Source organism: Zea mays, chromosome 8, assembly GCF_902167145.1.
Source record: "Zea mays cultivar B73 chromosome 8, Zm-B73-REFERENCE-NAM-5.0, whole genome shotgun sequence".
Classification (NCBI taxonomy): domain Eukaryota; kingdom Viridiplantae; phylum Streptophyta; class Magnoliopsida; order Poales; family Poaceae; genus Zea; species Zea mays.
In genome coordinates this window covers 173,463,341-173,481,800 of record NC_050103.1, presented here as the reverse complement: position 1 = coordinate 173,481,800, position 18,460 = coordinate 173,463,341, and the positions used below count along the sequence as shown (strand labels likewise).

Below are 18,460 nucleotides of genomic sequence, written 5' to 3'. Positions count from 1 at the left end.
ATCATTTGCTGGCTGGCACTAGGGAATGACAAAATATACCACAATCCATGCTACAAGGAAATGAAAGGATGACAGACATATGAGAACTTTGTTACGGAATATATCTAGGTGATATTTGGTTTTTCCGACTAAACTTTAGTTCATGTCATATAAAATATTTGAATATCAATTATATGTATTAAATATAGAATTAATTATGTTTAATAAACATGTCTATCCTTTAAGTACACATATGTGTAATTAGTTTTTTAATTAGACGATATTTAATATTCGTAATTAATATTCAAATATTTGATGTGATAGATGCTAAACTTTTTAATTGGGTGAGTGTGTAACCAAACACCTTCTTAACTTTCCGACAGGAGCAAGTCGATTGGATATACGTTCATTCATGTGAGCAGTGGCCTTTGATTTGAGATTTGTGTTGTGTCCTCTGTCGCCACTCACCAAGTCGTCAGCATGCCACAATCACTGCCGGTGCGTCTACCTGTGCATTTCCACTCCTCCAACAGTCTATGCATTAAGGGCATGTTTGGTTTGTGGCTAAATGTGCCACATTTTGCCTAAGGTTAGTCGTTCGAATTGAATAACAAATCTTAGGCACAAAAGTTAGGCAAAGTGTGACAATTGAGGTAACGAACCAAACATGCCCTAAATCAGCAGTCGTTAATGTACCGTGAAAGCTTATTACCATATTCTCAGGGAAATTTCGGTTTCATGAGCACACCACGGAGATTACAAGAGCCCTCCGCAAGTCAACTGCTCCACGTATCTGTTCGGAAGTCATTGCCGAACCTGCAAACAAAATCCCATACAGGGTTCACAACTCCATCTGCCATAATGAAAAATGTTTTTTTTTTGCAGCTCTTTGACGTGCTCCCAGATTGCTGACATCACCAAGCTGTTCTTTGGTTGCTATATGCTAAAGTTTAGACTGCCACATCAAATATTTAAATAATAATTATGTGTATTAAATATAGCCTAATTATAAAATTAATTTCATAAATGAAGAGTAAAAGACGAGGCGAATTTATTAAATTTAATTAAGTCTATATTTTATATTCCTAATTAATATTCAAAAGTTTGACGTGACAAAACTAAACTTTAGTCAGGAAAACCAAATACCCCACATAAGTTTGAATTCTCCTAACACCTTAATGAATAAAAGAACACTATATGAAAGAATTTCCAGGCCCAATTCCCTCTGTTAAACATGAATTCTATCATGTCCAACTAATTTCAATAAAGTAGGAGGAAATAGGAAAGTCTAGAACAAAAAAAACATACCACCCATCATATGACATACGTTGATTGATTACTTTTACGAGGAGCAACTGAGCTAGTCACAAAATGGTGTTAGCAAAATAGCGGAAAAAGAAATATGTGATTTGGTCACATGCTTGACAGCTAAAGATTTATTTGCCACATTCCAACCAACATATGTTAGAAATGTGCGGGTCCTACGTGTCAGAGTTCACTTTATGCGTGATTGGTTCGCGCACTCACCAACGGTAGGCACGCGCCAGCCTGGGCGGTGGAAAACGTCGCTCCCTGGCTTCTCCACGGATGCAACGAACGGATGAAAAAATGCCCTACATCGCACCCGCGTGCAACCTAGCTTCTACGTAGGGAGCCAATCATGCGCTCGCGTGTGGTCAACACACGTAGCGGTTATGACCGTGGCCAACAGGACAACCAATTACGCAGTTTGTGAACAACAAATATTATGACTTTTCTTAAAGAAATGTCAAACATAATTTATGTCAATACGTTTGACTCACCGGCCATAACAACACAACCAGCCGCGGCAACCTCATGATATATTATGGTCGACTAAGCTAGATAGAAACGAACCGCTAATAACTGCAACCGAGTAACCCTACAAAACATTCTTAATTCCCTTGTTTTCATGGTATTTTACGTCGTTAGGTAATGTTGAAGTGTATAAATGAATTGTCTACCTTCTTCTAATAGATTAAACTTTTGGGTTGAACTAGTTAATACGTCCACTCTAACATGGTATAAGATCTAAAGGTATCGAATTCGAATCCTGATATGAGTTTTATTTGTGCCTCCACATTTTTATTTTCATATTTGTGTTTTTCTCTTTGGTTGCACATGAGTAAGGGTGTTGAAGTGTATAAATGGATTGACTACTTTTTTTAACATCTTAAGTTTTTTGGTTAAATTGGTCAACTCTAACAGTTAGTCCTCCTTTCGTATCGAAATGGTGAGCACATTTTATATAAGGAAAGACCGATTTTACATATTTTGACCAACGATTATTCAAAATATATGCAACTTTAGGACATAAAACCTGCATTGCATGAATAGATTTGTATTCAAAGTGCCTTTAGAATGATGGTGATCCTTTCGCAAATGACGACATGTTGTAGGAAGAGAAATTAAGGGTCAAAATCTATTTTACATGACCTTTTCTTTTTATTTTGGAACAGTGGGAGGAGTGGAAATATGGCATACACAATATGTGCTTTCAAAAACAGATGTTTACAATTTACAAACCTAAATTAAGGTCCAATGTGGTCTGGATAACTAGGTCCATGTTACCATGGTCGGAGGCCATCCTGGACCATGTGGAGCTCTTATCTTTTAGAGTATGTTTTTTATGTTGTCTCGAAATACACAAGTATGAATAAACGTCATATGGATTTAGAGGTAAGAGCATCTTCAAGAGACTAGCTAAATAACATGTCAAGCTAAGAGCATCTCCAAGAGACTATTTTTAACTCTATATTTGACTCTTTATTTGTCTCTCCATATATATTAAACTCTATATATAACATCTAAATTCCAACAAACTCTTCAAAATGCAATTTAGCTTGGCTAGCGAGAGTTGCTAGCTAAATTTGGCTAGTGAGGGAGTTAATTTAGAGAGCCAGATAGCTTAGAGCAACTCCAATAGTTATGTAAATTTTAGCTCTCTAAATCACAGATTTAAGAAGTTGCTAAATGGCTTTTGGAATAAAAAAATGTGAGTTCTCCAATAGTTCTCTAAATATAGGTTGTAATTTTGTTTTGTATTTATCCACATAAAAAATAAGTCACAAAAACTATATAATGCAATCAACATTTTTGTTTAGGGAGTTGTTAAATGGTTGCCAAATGTAGAGAGAAAATGAGGTTAGATGACAAGTTGTTAAATTTAGAAAGTTCATTTAGAGAACTGTTGGGGAATAGTTTTTATGTTAACTACCTAAATTATTGATTTAGGAAGTCTTTTAGAGAACCACTGGAGTTGCTCTTAGCAAGTTAAATGACTACTCTGTTGGAGAACTATCTCTACAACTATTAAGACCCAAGTGTAGACCGCCCCCGCCTCCATACGCCCGCACACCCGCAATCCAGCCACCGCCGCGATCCGCCCGCCCGTGCATGCCGCAACCGCGCGATCCGCCCGCCCGCCGCAAAACCGCCGCGATCTCGCGGCCCGCCCGTCCGCCATCCAGCCACCCCGCTGCGACCGCTCCGTGCATGCCTCCACTGTCGCGATCCGCAAAACCGCTGCAAAACCGCCGCGATGTGACCGGCGAGATCCGCCCGCCCGCCGACCAGCCGTGACCGGCGAGATCCGCCCGCCCGCCCACCGCAAACCCCGCGCGCGACCGCTCCGCAACCGCCGCTCCCGCCCACTCGTCGCGCAATCCTCTCCTCCTACCCATCTGCTCCGCAATCCCCGCCATTGTTGCATCAGATGCAGAAGGAGGCTATGGCGCCGCAGCACGCTCCGCCCGACTTCTCGCATGGAGGTAACCAGACCAAACAAAGCGTCCTCCTTGGTTCCTCCGCAGATTTCGTCTTCTTGGGCGGCACGCTTGTGCTCTGCTTTTGGATGGTGAGAAGGTCGCGAACGCGAGGACTTATCTGTTGGGTTGGTGTGCGCACATAGGTTGCGGCGGCGAGAGGAAGCGGCAGTGCGAGGCGGACCCCGTGTCCCGGCAGCTCTTGTCGTTGCAGCAGCAGCAACCGCAGGCGACTTGGACGAGGCAGCAGCAGCAACCAAGCGCAGTGGCCCAAGTTCATCAACCTGGCGCAACTGCACAAGCGGCCGACGACGGGCCTCCGGCTCGAATTGGACGAGAGCTCGGAGCACGTGCCGTGCACGCCCCCTTCCTCGGCAGCCTTGCCCCTCGCCTGCTGCAGCTGCGCGTGGAGCGTCGCGCTGAGTAGGTCGGCTTCCATGCGCCCCAGATCTCGGTCCTCGCCCACCCTGCGCCCTGGATCTCGGTCCTCGCCCACCCTCTCCATGGAAGGGGATCGAGGAATCCTCGTCCGCTATGGAAGGAGCGGCATGCGGCGGATTCAGGAATCCAGGGGCTGGCCTTCTCCATATCCGTCACCACCACAGGTGGATTCGCCCCCTCCACGGCGTGCAGCGGATTCAGGCATCTCCTCCCCTCCCTCCCACCCGAAGCCTTACCTCCGTCTGTTCCATTAAATATGCATGCAAAATCTGAATATCTGATTGTTTTGATGTGATAAAATTCTGTTGCAGTTCTTCCTTGTTTTACATATATTATGATAATTAATAACGAACTATATGGGGGCAAAGGTACTGCATATACTGCATATATCAGTGAGTTGGTTTTGGACAAAGAAGCCATGGATGCCGCAAATGACGAAGAAGAAAGATGGGAAGGAGAAAAGTATGAGTACCATAAAGCTATTGGTGCTGACAGAACTTTTTCAAAATTCAAGAAACGATTGGATGCATATCCCCAGCAATGCTTTAGATAGTTAAACATTTAATTTGGATAGTATCATGGCAACGTGACTTGGTGTTTGCAGAACAATGTTTGGTTTCTTGTCCTTTTTGGTTTGCACAACTTGAATTAAATTTTGGCATGCAATATTTCTTTAGGTATTTTTATGGTGGCAAGCTACTGTTGGCTACGACAAAATTACAAGATCCTGGCACCTGCAGGCTTTGTGGTTCACCACGCCAATATGAGCTGCAATTGATGTCTTCTTTATCTACTTTCTCCATGAAGCTGGAGACGACTCCTCAAATTATGTACCCAGCAGCTGGACTTGGCTGGCTGTCATCATGACACTTACTCCCAGGTATGGCTTATCCTTCAAATTCCTGATACCGAAGTCTAAGGTATTCTGTGTGCCCGAAACATGATCCCCAAATAGTAGTTCAATTTTCAAAAAATATTTGATTTACGAAGCACACCATGAAGGACATTATATCATCAAAGCATCACTTCAGCTTTGTGTGCTGAAGAGATTCTATGTCCTTGATGTTCTTAATGTGCTTTCAGGATTCCTAGCAGATATGTTGGCTGAAACATCTACTAGGATTTAATCCAGTTCAAAAGTAGGCTTTCAATGGTGCCATCTTTCTCAGACAAGCAAATTTCTTTCAATGGTACCATCTTTCTCAGACAAGCAAATTTCGGGTTTGTGAGTTTCGCCAGATTCCGTATTGGCTCTTGGGAACAGTTTTAGTTAAGCACGCTATAGCAACCTTGAATGTTCAGTGAGCAGCTACATGTACGTAGCTGTCATTGTTTAGTATTTCTTCTTGGTACTGGGTGAAACCAAACATTGTTCATTGTATTCTTTTGTTTACAGTTCCCCACAACAATGGTACCAGACTAGCGAGATGTTTGTCAGTGTGGCTATTCTTCTGGCTGCAAAATCATTTTTGTACCCTGTTATTTTTTAGGTGCATGAATTGTGAGCTCCAATCAAGGATGGGCATGTTACGAGCATCAAGGGATATGATCCGGTATGTACTATGTTCTTGCGTTTTTGGCGTGTAAACCCACCAATCTCTCCCTCCCTCCCTCTCTCAAAAGGAAATCATTTTTATTGCTTTCTAGGGCCTGATAATAATAACTGCAAGAAAGTAGCAGTACTCTGGACTAAAGTACAACTATTAAAGTGGCAAAACTGTACCGCAGCCGATATATAATGGAGCGCATAATTCATTGGTTGTATTATTCTCGTCGCCAACCCTACATGCAATCTCTACAACTATTAAGACTCATCTGTAGACTGCCCCCGCTCCCTACCCGCACGCACGCACAACTGCCTCCCGCACAGGACGCGCAGCCGTCCCCCGCACGCCCACGCGCCCGCAGCCGCGCCCGCACCGCACGCCTAGCCGTCCTCCACACGCCCGCGCGTCGCAGCCGCCGCGAAACCCCCGCTCCCTGCCCGCAGCCAGCCAGCCCCTTCCCTTCCCCAGCAGCAGTCTCCAGCCGCAGCCATGGCCGAGCCACCGCCGTCCACCTCCACCTCCGACCCCGCGCTCCCCACCACTGCTACAACCACCTCGTCGGTCCCCAAGTCGTCGTCTCGCCCCTCCCCCCGCCCCCGGGGCCTCCTCGATCCGCTCGCAGCCTCCGGCGCTCCCTTCCTCGGCGAGATGCCTCCGTTTCAGCGACCGCAGGGCGCGCCGGATCGCCGCCCTACCAGCCTCGGCCTCGGCCATCGTCCTGCACACACCCGGCAACAACAGCAAAGCGACCCCTCATGTCAGGCAAACAGCAAAGAAGAAATAAACTTCGTTAGCTGCCGAGTTGAAGGATTCCAAACATTCTCCCGTGGATTTCGGCAGCAGCCGTGCGTCCGGTGGCTCCAGTTCTCGGCCAGGGCGCCTCGGTTCTGGTCCGGTGGATTTGTTCTCTCGTTTTCCCTTTTTCCCCTCCAGAAGATTTCCATTTCCCCGCGTTCGTCGATCCGTCCGAGGGCCGGCTCCAGGTGTTTTAGCGGTTTTCCGGCGCCTCGGAACAGAGAGTGAAAACGAGAGAGAAACGCCTCCCTTTTTCCGTTGAATTTTTTTTCTCTGTTTTGTTCCTGCGAAAGAACAAAATTTTCAGTTGTCCGCGACCGGGGGATTCGGGAATCCGGGCGGATTTGGGTTCCCTGCCCTATGTTCTTGGGAGGGAGGGAGAGAAACTGTGAAACATCACTGCTGCTATCTCTATCTTGGTGAGGCAGGCGAGGCCGTTGTCGCCGTCGATGTTCATGGCGCAGCTCCCGCAGATGCCCTCGCGGCAGCTGCGGCGGAAGGTGAGCGACGGGTCCTACTCGTTCTTGATCTTGAGCAGCGCGTCCAGCACCATCGGCCCGCAGTCGGACAGGTCCACCTGGTAGTCCTTGAAATAGTCTGTGTGCTTGTATTATGAAACCAAAATCTGTGTTGCAGCTGCTTGAAATGGACTGAAATATGTGCTACTGCTGCTGTTTGGATTCTCTACTGCTGCTCAACTGAATTCTCTGCTTGATTCAAGTGACCACTTCTTATAACAGCAAACTGCTGTCCAGTCGAGCAATCCAGGCAAACAGCTGCAGTTGTCCACGCAAAGATGACTAACATCCATTCTCCATTGTACAGAGTCGGGCGGCCGGACGGGGATGACTGACACCAGACGCACCACTGAAGAAGAGAAAAGGTAAGGGTAGAAGAGTCAGACAGTGTAAAAATTAAACAGCACGCACGCTTAGTAACATCTTGAATGAAAACTATACCAATCTGGCCAGTAAAGGGTTTGGTTTGGACCTAGGTTGTGGGTTGAAGCGCGGAGATGTGGACGACTCGTGGGCCAATCGCAAGATGATGGCAGTGCAAAAACCAAGTTGCTGTACGTGGATAACTTTGGATAGTTCTTGATTTCCTCCGTCTTTTTCTTCCCTTTCTGTTCACGTTCATGTCATGGTTGATTATGAACAGAACATAAAAATACGTTTGGGAATTATATAAGAAATGGTCATTATAATGGTGTAAAAATTAAACAGCACGCATGTTTGGGAATTATATAAGAAATGGTCATTATAATAAATGAAGTGTTTAAGGATTTGAGATAAAGCAGTTTTTGTTGGTTTATTGTAATTGGTCTTGCATTTATTTATTTTTAATCTTTGAAATCTATATTGTTGCTGAAGTATTGTTTTGTTCAAACTACCAAGTACACAGCATAGTAGTTTAACTTCTTTTTTTGGTTTCTTTATTATATCAGGAAATCGACCAGCCAACATTGATACCTCATATAGCTGAAGCGAAGTCACAGAAATACTCATATGAAGTTCTTTTCAGAAGCTTGCAGAAACTTCTTATTGATACTGCCACTTCAGAGTAAGCTTTGGGTTGCCGTTTTGTCCATATTTTTTATTCATGAAGATAAAGTACCAGTGTGACATATATAAATAAACTGCAGATACCTGTTTACTGATGATTTCTTTGGCGAAGAATCCATATTCCATGATATATTTGCAGGTAATTCATCCTGCTTCCATCAAGTTTGTTTCTCTTTTATTTTTATCTTGTGCAGAGTACACCCATATTTAACTGATTGCATGTTGCCTTTATATTGCTTGCCCAATATTGCTTTCATGCACCATTTTTTCCAAACATACCAATTTCATTAATGTAACAATCTCATATGTGTGATATGCGTATGAAACTCATGCATACATCCATTGAGTGTGGAGAGAAAACAGAGACTGATTAGTTGCTTCACGTATGAGTTATTTTCGCTACCATATCGCTAAACTGAGTTTCTTCTTTTCATCATAATATAGTTCTCCCATTAAGGGGCATATTAGTTTTCTTCTAAGTTCTGTAGAATTGGTCGTAAAGATTAGCATATTTCCCATTATTATGCTGGCTGAAGACAATTTTTAATTTAAGTTGTGACTGTTTTGGCCCCAAGACCGATTCAAGTTGTTGATGAACATTTCAATACTGTACTCCTGAACTGTTATGATGCAATTGGCATAATGCTTATGATCAGAATAATTCATCAGCACCACTGTCCCCTTAATAGTTAGTACAGATAAATGTCGAAATCACAAGGTGCTCCATCACAATTCTGAAAACTTCTGAAACAGCAGGGCCATATGTAAGTGGAGGTGTTATGTACAGTGCAGTCCATCTGCTATTTGGTAGAACAACCATTGAGCTTCTCAGGCTGAACTTTCAGAATTGAAGATGTTCTTCCTTTTGATAACTTGAGTTTCAGATTTGGTGAGCAAAGAGCTGCATCATACCTTAGAGTTGCTGTAGGGTGTTATGTTTTCTCCAAAAAAAGCATGCATCTATGGTCAAATCTGATGCCAAACAACAAAAGCATGTTACATGTAGTCTTTCTGAAATGTTTTCTGTCACCCTCCATCATCAGGTGGGCCCAGCGGTGGATGCCATACCAACCGTACCGTACTGACCAAATGTGGGGGCGTTTCCTTTGCGCTTTCTCGCATACATTCAACTATCTGTTCTTGCCTTTCAGCTGGGCAAGTGGAGCACTCGATCCTGAAGGCGCTGCTGCTCACAATAGCTTGACATCAATCAAGAGGTATGGCTGAATCGTCGTCAGGATTTAATTATGACTTTTGTTTCAAAAGTAGGAATAAAGAAAAGAAGGAACACACACGCTACTTTTCATGTGTTCCGAACAGAAAAAGGATGATCAGGCCACTGCTCTGCTCGTTCCGTTCTGATGCTGCCTTTTTGGACTCGAGCTGTTTTTTACCTTCACAGCATTGCACAATGATTGGAGACTGGAGAGAGTGAGAGTGATGCTTTGCTGCTGACTCATCTTCTTACCGAAACCTTCCAGGGGTGTCTGGGCTATGATTGCAGCCTTCCTTGCCTACTGCACGCTTCAGGCACCTTCAACGTGAGTAAATTTCCTATCTTTTCTCTCTCTTGTAGATAAGATTGCCTCTTATGGCTGCCTGTTTGTATTTTTCTTCTATATCAATAAAAACAGGCACTGTCAGTTTCTACTCGTTCAAAACAAACGCGACTCGAACATAGGAGCTTTATCAGTGGAGTTGCATCTTGTTTGTCAATTGGCGGTTGGTGCTGAAGCCACATAAGTTTTTGTGCATATGTGGATGATGCTATTTTCAAGTAGCAATTGACAAATTGCCCATAGGGACACACGGTGCCAATGGCATCTTCACTACCTGCCTGTGCTTGCTGCAAGATTCTGCTCCTTATATTCCTGTCTTCGCAATGTTGCATCACCAGTCGTTCATTCTATACCCATTTCCAGCTCCCATAAATCGCAGTAGTGCTTTACTGATGATCCATAGCCATTTCAGCTCCCATAAATCTGCTGCACTGATTCAGTGCTCCTGGCAATTTTGTCACAGGATACTTATTAGGCCCCACCCTGCTGTCTGGCACCTGGTACATGGACTGGCTGTCGTTTACCTCGTTGCTCTTATCTTCCTCCTTTTCCAGGTTAGCCAGATGTGGGGTTTCAGTTGGATGGATACTGTTCTGTTGTCGTTTTGGCGATGATTTTATTAGTTTTGGCAACTCAGTCCGAAGGGCATACGGGTTCTTATCTGTTTCTCATTTCCCAGAATCGTGACGATGCTCGCCAGTTCATGAAACTCCTTCACCCTGATCTTGGAGTTGGTAAAATTTCTGCGCCAAATAGTTTCACAAGAAATGTAATATATTTCTTTCTTTTTTTTAAAAAAAGACGGCGGTGATAATAAACCTTTTGTCTTTCCAATGCAGAATTGCCAGAGAGAACTTATGGAGCTGATTGTCGTTTGTATGTTCCAGAAAACCCTAAAAACAAGTTCATAAATATTTATGTATGATTTTTTTGTATGAACCTTCCTACTCTATGAAGACGCACATGCTTTGCTCTATTAAACCTATACTGTCTGATCTATGTGTAGTAGACATTGTTTGATGAATTTGTTGTTGCCCATATCCTTGGGTGGTTTGGCAAAGCTGTGATGATACGAAATCAACTTCTACTTTGGGTCTTGTCGATCGGCTTTGAGCTACTGAAACTCTGAAAGGAAGCAGTAGTAGAGGGAGGCTACAGCACTAGGCACCGACCTTTTTTTTCCTCTAAAGGATCTTTCCGTGCTCGCTGAATCCTATTCTGTTCTTTTAGCTTCATTCGTCTCCATGGACAGCACGACGACAAGTCTGCTCTTCACGCATTCTGACGAGGACGACAATGGGGTGTTGATCTGGCGATCTGCCACCTACTATTGATCTAATATTAAGTTTATAATTTTTAGAGGTTTCTTGGTTCCATAATGCTTGGTTTGATTTGATTAGCCATATGCCTATGTATTGGTTTTGTCATTCATTCAATAGCATGTACTTTTGCCATTCATCCAATAACAAAAGTACAATGACCATAGATAACTGAAAATTAGTGTTTTTCATATCAATGTATTTTATTATATTGGTTCCGTTGCAACGCACGGGCATGTATCTAGTTATGCTATTAAGTAGCTAAAATTTAGCTTGACAAGCTATTTAGCTAGTCTATTGGAAATGCTATAAATTTTAGCTACTTAATAGCAAAATAACTCTCCAACAGACTAGTCATTTAATTTGTCAAACTATGTGGCTCTCTAAATTGACTCCCTAACTAGCCAAATTTGGCTAGCAACTCTCGCCTAGCCAAGCTAACTTGTATGTTGGAGAGTCTGTTGGAATAAGATATTATATATATAAAGTTTAATCTTTATGGAAAGACAAATTAAGAGTCAAAAATAAAGAGTCTCTTGGAGATGCTCTAATAGATAATATGTATAAAACAGTTCATTGATAGATCACATATCCACTAGTGGAGCTTCTATATGGTGAATCTTATGTTTATATTCAAATTTTAAGGGCTAGTTTGGAAACCACAATTTTCCAAGTGATTTTTATTTTCCTGTGAGAAAATAGTTTATTTACCCACAGAAAATAGAAATCTCTTGGAAAATTGTGGTTCCTAAACTAGTTCTAAGAGAGTAAGAGGTAGTTTTTTTTTTGTGTAAACAAACCTATCTTTGCTCCGCTCCCAGAAATTTTGGCGTGCGTATTGGTTGTCGCAGTTGTTGAAGGGATGACCAAATTGTCTCTCCCCTATTTAGGCTACGCTTCAAACGTAGTATTACGGAAGGCCCTATCGTGCATTCGTGCCTGAGTCTAGTGGCGAAGCAACGAGAGCAGCCAATTGTCAAACACAAACAACGATCAAATGAAGGTTTACTTTATTTTAGACAAAATTAATCAAATTATTTGATTAAATTATGAAGTATTTGATTGGTCACTAAATTTAGGTATTTTTCACATATCATAAAATATAAAGTACAACGAGATTCTATCGAACATGATTATATATTTTTTATCTCTACTTTCAGTGGCTTGTTATATTCCTTATTATGAAAGCCGGTACAAACTAGCAACATCCAGGCTATCCACGTCATCAGATTGAACATCAATTGTATGATCTGGTTTGAACGGCCAGAAACGAAGCAACTCTTCTGCGAGGGGATGAGATTCTTCCACAGCATTCCTAGGACGTCCACGTGAGCTATCCACGTTCTACTGCTAACCAGATTTGAATATGCCAGAAAGAGAAAAATTTACAGCGCCCCCTCCTAGATGCTTCTCCACAACCATCACCACCGTGGCGACCGCTCTCCGTCACCGTGGCTCCACCGCTCGCTCCTCCTGTGCCGCTTTGTCGCCGCCTCCTCCCGACTCCCGCCAGCTAATCGAAGCCTTTTCCTTTTCCCCTCCTCGCCGCCGTCCTCGCCCTCTCGGTCCCACCGGCACATGCTGTCGCCGGAGTTGGCTCCTCAGCTTCCGACTGTCGTAGGTGCAATCTCAAGCTCGTCGTCAACCTCTCGCAGCCGACCCGAGAGCAGCACTACTGCTAAGCCCCACTCCCCCAACAGTACTTTGACGGCTCCGTCAAGGGCGGATGACCTGGCCGGGGACGACAGCAATAGCGAGGAGTAGGCCAAACCGCCTAAGAAGCGTTGGATCAAGTCGTGTGCCGTCAGATCTCGCCACTGCGAGGTAACCATGTCCCCTGATAGTCCACCAGCCTTGCCTTTGCTTCTTTCATGTTGTTGGTGAAGGTAGGAGCGACCCTGCGACCACGCCGCGGACGAATCGGGCTTCGGTGCCAGTCCGATTTGCTTTCTGCTTTCGCAGCCACTGCTTGCTCGATGTTTGAATTTTGAGCGCCTTTTTGGCGTGAAAATTTGATATATTTTTTCCCGCTTGGTAGAAGGCGCTGGAGATGACTATCAAGAAGCGTCAACAGTGTGTGTTTCAGACATCTTTGTCACAAACACAAGATGTGATTTCTTGCATGTTGCACAAAGTTTTAACGAGCTCGATTTCTTCCTTTTTTCCATTGTTCTACTCCAGAGGAAGGATAAATAAGGAATGCTTGCAGAGTCGGTGGATCCAGAGGATGAGAGCTCAAAACCCATAGTCATTTGCCGTACTTCCTAAAAAGTACCAATTTGTTCGGTAGCGAGCTATTGAGTATTGATGTTGTGGTTATTGATTGACACTGTTGCCTGCTTACCACGATGAGGTTCAGCACCTAATGGACTTTGGAACCATCACGAATGACATGAATGCATAGGGTGGCAACTCTTTTTTCATGCCCTGTCATATTTGTCTGTTGCAATAAAATACATGATCTATTGCGTAGCTTGGATGAAATCATTAAAGAGTATCTCTCACGCATTCTCTATCACTTAAATGTGCATTTAACTTTGGTTTTGTGCATACTGTCTATTCCTGCTCAAGTCTATTACGATAAATGGTGATTAGCCCCCCCCCCAAAAAAATGACGGTGTCTGCATGCAAAGGCAAAAATGCCTAATTGCAATTTAAAACAAAGCATTCACTAACTACAAAGTGATTCTGTTCAACATACATGACGCTCTGTTCACTAGCTTCAGAGTGGTTCTGATAAACATACATGACATTTTGTTTTTTTATTGTTACTATGATCTTGCATTTAAAAATATAACGGAGTTTGATCTTAAATATGTCTACAAAACTTACTTCTCTTTCAGTGATTGCCTTTTGTCCAAACAACCATGAAATACATATCTATAAATTCTTCACAAACAAGTGGGAGAAACTTCATGATCTGCCAAAGGTAGATAAACATTCTTTCTATATCGCCTAATTACAATGTGATTCATTATCTTTTTGCTATTGATATTTTGCAGCAGCATCAAAGTGTTTTAGGGATAGAGAGGACAATATCGTCTAACAAAATAGTAACATTTTTCACATGACAGAAATTAGTAAGTATACGCCAAAGTGCAAATTTCTATAAATCTAATCTAGCTTCTTACTCTTGCAGGGGAAAGATGAGTGCTTATATATTTTTTTCATTAGGATATGTTTGGACACAAGAAGAATCTGATTGGGTACCTAACCAGGTTATTCTAAAGTTAAATCGTGCAACTTTTTTGTGTTATGTGGATCCCAAAAGGTTAGTTAGTTCCCTTCCTATTTCTGTCACATTTATACATTTTCTCACTCTACTGGTGAACTAAAACAATTACCAAGCACAAATGCTCTCATAGTTTTGATTCCATACTGAAAGGGAAATGAGCCCTTGGGCCATTTCTAAGTATTTTGGTGATTGAGTGCAAACACAAGTGCTTAAATGTGAATCTATGCCCATGGATGAACAAAGTGCAAATCATGAGTAAAGGTATGTTTCTAAGCCTTAGTACATTGGTTTTGTGTACTAATATACTTGTCTAAGTGTTAGAAACAGGAGAAAACGAGTCAGAGAAGAGTTGGCTGTGTACAGCCAAAAGGCTGTTTCGGTCTGGGGCACCGGACTGTCCGGTGGTGCACCGGACAGTGTCCGGTGTGCCAGGCTGCCTCGGGCGAAGAGGCCGCTCTCGGGAATTTGCCGACGGCGTACGGCTAAAATTCACCGGACTGTCCGGTGTGCACCGGACTGTCTGGTGAGCCAACGGTCGGCTGGGCCAACGGTCGGCCGCGCGATCTGCGCGAGACACGTGGCCGAGCCAACGGTCGGAAGGGGGCACCGGACTGTCCGGTGTGCACCGGACATGTCCGGTGCGCCAACGGCTCCCAGATCTGCAACGGTCGGCAACGGTCGGCTGCGCTGTTTATGGAAATAAATCGGGCACCGGACAGTGTCCGGTGTGCACCGGACTGTCCGGTGCGCCCGACGACAGAAGGCAAGGATGGCCTTCCAGATTTGTTCTCAACGGCTCCTAGCTGCCTTGGGGCTATAAAAGGGACCCCTAGGCGCATGGAGGAGAACACCAAGCATTCCTACAACATTCCTAAGCACCAAGACATCGATCCCGCGCATTCGTTTCATTGTGATAGCATATAGAGCTCTTGTGGAGTTGTGAACTCTTTGAGTTGTGTTGTGAGCTCTTGTTGCTACTTGTGTGCGTGTTGTTGCTCTGATCTTTTGAAGTCTTGTGTGCGTTGCTCATTCCCCCTTGCTCTGTGTTTCTTTGTGAACTTCAATTGTAAGGGCGAGAGGCTCCAAGTTGTGGAGATTCCTCGCAAACGGGATTGAGAAAAAGCAAGCAAAACACCGTGGTATTCAAGTGGGTCTTTGGACCGCTTGAGAGGGGTTGATTGCAACCCTCGTCCGTTGGGACGCCACAACGTGGAGTAGGCAAGCGTTGGTCTTGGCCGAACCACGGGATAAACCACTGTGTCATCTCTGTGTTTGATCTCTTATGGTATTGTGTTTTGTTGAGACTCCTCTCTAGCCACTTGGCAATTATTGTGCTAACACTTAACAAGTTTTTGTGGCTATAAGTTTAAGTTTTACAGGATCACCTATTCACCCCCCCTCTAGGTGCTCTCAATTGGTATCGGAGCCGTTCTCTTCAAGAAAGGGACTAACCGCCCGAAGAGATGGATCCTAAGGGGAAGGGAATCGTGATCAACGATAAGGAGAAGGAGTCCTTCGTCAACGAACCCAAAGATGACAAGCCTACCGACTCCGGCTCGGGCCATAGACGGAAGGAAGGGAAGAAGAAGAAGACAAGGCGCATCAAGGAGATCGTCTACTACGACGACAGCGACGAATCTTCCTCTTCCCAAAAGGACAACGACGGCAACGACTATGACAAACAAAAGACGGTTAACTCAAACTTTTCTTTTGATTATTCGCGCATTCCGCATAGCTCAAATGCTCATTTGCTCCCCATTCCACTTGGCAAGCCTCCTCACTTTGATGGAGAGGACTACGGATTTTGGAGTCACAAAATGCGTACTCACCTATTTTCTCTCCATCCAAGCATTTGGGAGATTGTGGAAAGTGGAATGAAATTTGATAGCTCGGATAGCCCTTCGTTTATTAATGAACAGATCCATAAAAATGCACAAGCTACTACTGTGTTGCTAGCCTCTTTGTGCAGGGACGAGTATCACAAGGTGAGCGGCTTGGACAATGCCAAGCAGATTTGGGACACCCTCAAGATCTCTCATGAGGGGAATGATGTCACCTTACTCACCAAGATGGAGTTGGTGGAGGGCGAGCTCGGACGATTCGCGATGATAAGGGGCGAGGAGCCGACACAAACATACAACCGGCTCAAGATCCTTATCAACAAAATAAGGAGCTACGGAAGCACGCGATGGACGGATCACGACGTCGTCCGCCTAATGCTAAGGTCATTTACCGTTCTTGATCCTCACTTGGTGAACAATATTCGTGAAAATCCTAGGTACATCAAGATGTCGCCCGAAGAAATTCTTGGAAAATTTGTAAGCGGGCGAATGATGATCAAGGAGGCGAGGTACGTGGACGACGCGTTGAATGGCCCAATCCATGAGCCTCAACCCATTGCTCTCAAGGCAACAAGGAGCAAGGAGGCGCTACCCAGCAAGGTGGCGCAAATTGAGGCGGCCGGTCTTAATGATGAAGAGATGGCCCTCATCATCAAAAGATTCAAGACGGCACTAAAGGGTCGCAAGGGACAGCCAAGCAAGACTAAGACCAAGGGAAAGCGATCATGCTTCAAATGCGGTAAGCTTGGTCATTTTATTGCTAACTGTCCCGACAATGATAGTGACCAGGAACACGGGAGCAAGAGGGAAAAGAAGAAGCATTACAAGAAGGCCAAGGGCGAGGCACATATCGAAAAGGAGTGGGATTCAGATTGCTCCTCCTCCGACTCCGACAATGAAGGACTCGCCGCCACTGCCTTCAACAAGTCATCCCTCTTCCCCAACGAGCGTCACACATGCCTTATGGCAAGGGAGAAGAAGGTATGTAATCAAAACAATGTCACTTATGATTCTTCCAGTGATGATGAGTCTAGTGATGATGAAATAGATTACTCTAGTTTGTTCAAGGGATTGGATAGAACTAAAGTAGATAAAATTAATGAATTGATTGATGCCTTGAATGAAAAAGATAGACTCTTAGAAAAACAAGAGGACCTTTTGTATGAAGAGCATGACAAATTTGTAGAGGCACAAAAATCTTATGCTTTAGAAGTTAAAAGAAATGAAGTGCTTTCTAGTGAACTATCCTCTTGTCATGAAACCATTGCTACTTTAAAGAGTGTTAATGATGACTTAAATGCTAAACTAGAAGTAGCTAGTAAATCTAATTCTCGTGTAGAACATGTTGAGATTTGCACTAGGTGTAAAGATTTCGATGTTGATGCTTGTAGTGATCATTCAGTTTCAATTTCCAAATTAACTGAGGAATTGGCTAGTCTTAATGCCCAACTTAAGACTAGCAAGAATGAATTTGATAAACTAAAATTTGCAAGGGATGCCTACACGATCGGTAGACACCCCTCAATTAAGGATGGACTTGGCTTCAAGAGGGAAGCCAAGAACTTAACAAGCCATAAGGCTCCCATTCCCGCTAAGGAGAAAGGGAAGGCCCCTATGGCTACTAGTGCTAAAAAGAACCATGCCTTTTTGTATCATGATAGGAGACAAACTAGAAATGCTTATAGGAGTTATAATGCGTACGATGATTTTTCTCATGCTATGTTTGCTTCTAGTTCTTCATATGTGCATGATAGAAATGTTGGTAGAAGGGATGTTGTTTATAATATGCCTAGGAGAAATGTTGTTAATATTCCTAGGAAAGTTAATGAGCCTTCTACAATATATCATGCTTTGAATGCTTCCTTTGCAATTTGTAGAAAGGATAGAAAGGTAATTGCTAGGAAGTTAGGGGCAAAATGCAAGGGTGATAAAACTTGCATTTGAGTCCCTAAGGAAATTGTGACTAACCTTATAGGACCCAACAAGAGTTGGGTACCTAAGTCCCAAGCCTAAATTTGCCTTGCAGGTTTATGCATCCGGGGGATCAAGCTGGATTATTGATAGCGGATGCACAAACCATATGACGGGGGAGAAGAAGATGTTCACCTCCTACGTCAAGAATAAGGATTCCCAAGATTCAATTATATTCGGTGATGGGAATCAAGGCAAGGTAAAAGGGTTAGGCAAAATTGCAATTTCTAATGAGCACTCTATCTCTAATGTGTTTTTAGTAGAGTCTCTTGGATATAATTTGCTATCTGTTAGTCAATTATGCAACATGGGATATAACTGTCTATTTACAAATGTAGATGTGTCTGTCTTTAGAAGAAGTGATGGTTCACTAGCTTTTAAGGGTGTATTAGACGGAAAACTTTATCTAGTTGATTTTGCAAAAGA

General features: G+C 43.5%; 2 pseudogenes across 2 annotated transcripts; both read left to right on the top strand.

The window, feature by feature from the left end:
- Positions 1 to 3,341: 3,341 nt before the first annotated feature.
- On the top strand, positions 3,342 to 8,254 carry LOC103636464 (Sec3 superfamily and C-terminal domain of Programmed cell death protein 2 fusion pseudogene; annotated as a pseudogene). The gene is made up of 7 exons (XR_002264191.2): positions 3,342 to 3,767; positions 3,908 to 5,082; positions 5,693 to 5,755; positions 7,370 to 7,427; positions 7,539 to 7,616; positions 7,992 to 8,107; positions 8,190 to 8,254. The product of XR_002264191.2 is annotated as a Sec3 superfamily and C-terminal domain of Programmed cell death protein 2 fusion pseudogene (transcript).
- Positions 8,255 to 9,087: 833 nt separating this feature from the next.
- LOC109939320 (CDP-diacylglycerol--serine O-phosphatidyltransferase pseudogene) lies at positions 9,088 to 10,644 on the top strand (annotated as a pseudogene). The gene is made up of 5 exons (NR_163447.1): positions 9,088 to 9,326; positions 9,591 to 9,650; positions 10,132 to 10,222; positions 10,348 to 10,402; positions 10,508 to 10,644. The product of NR_163447.1 is annotated as a CDP-diacylglycerol--serine O-phosphatidyltransferase pseudogene (transcript).
- The last annotated feature ends 7,816 nt before the right edge of the window (positions 10,645 to 18,460 follow it).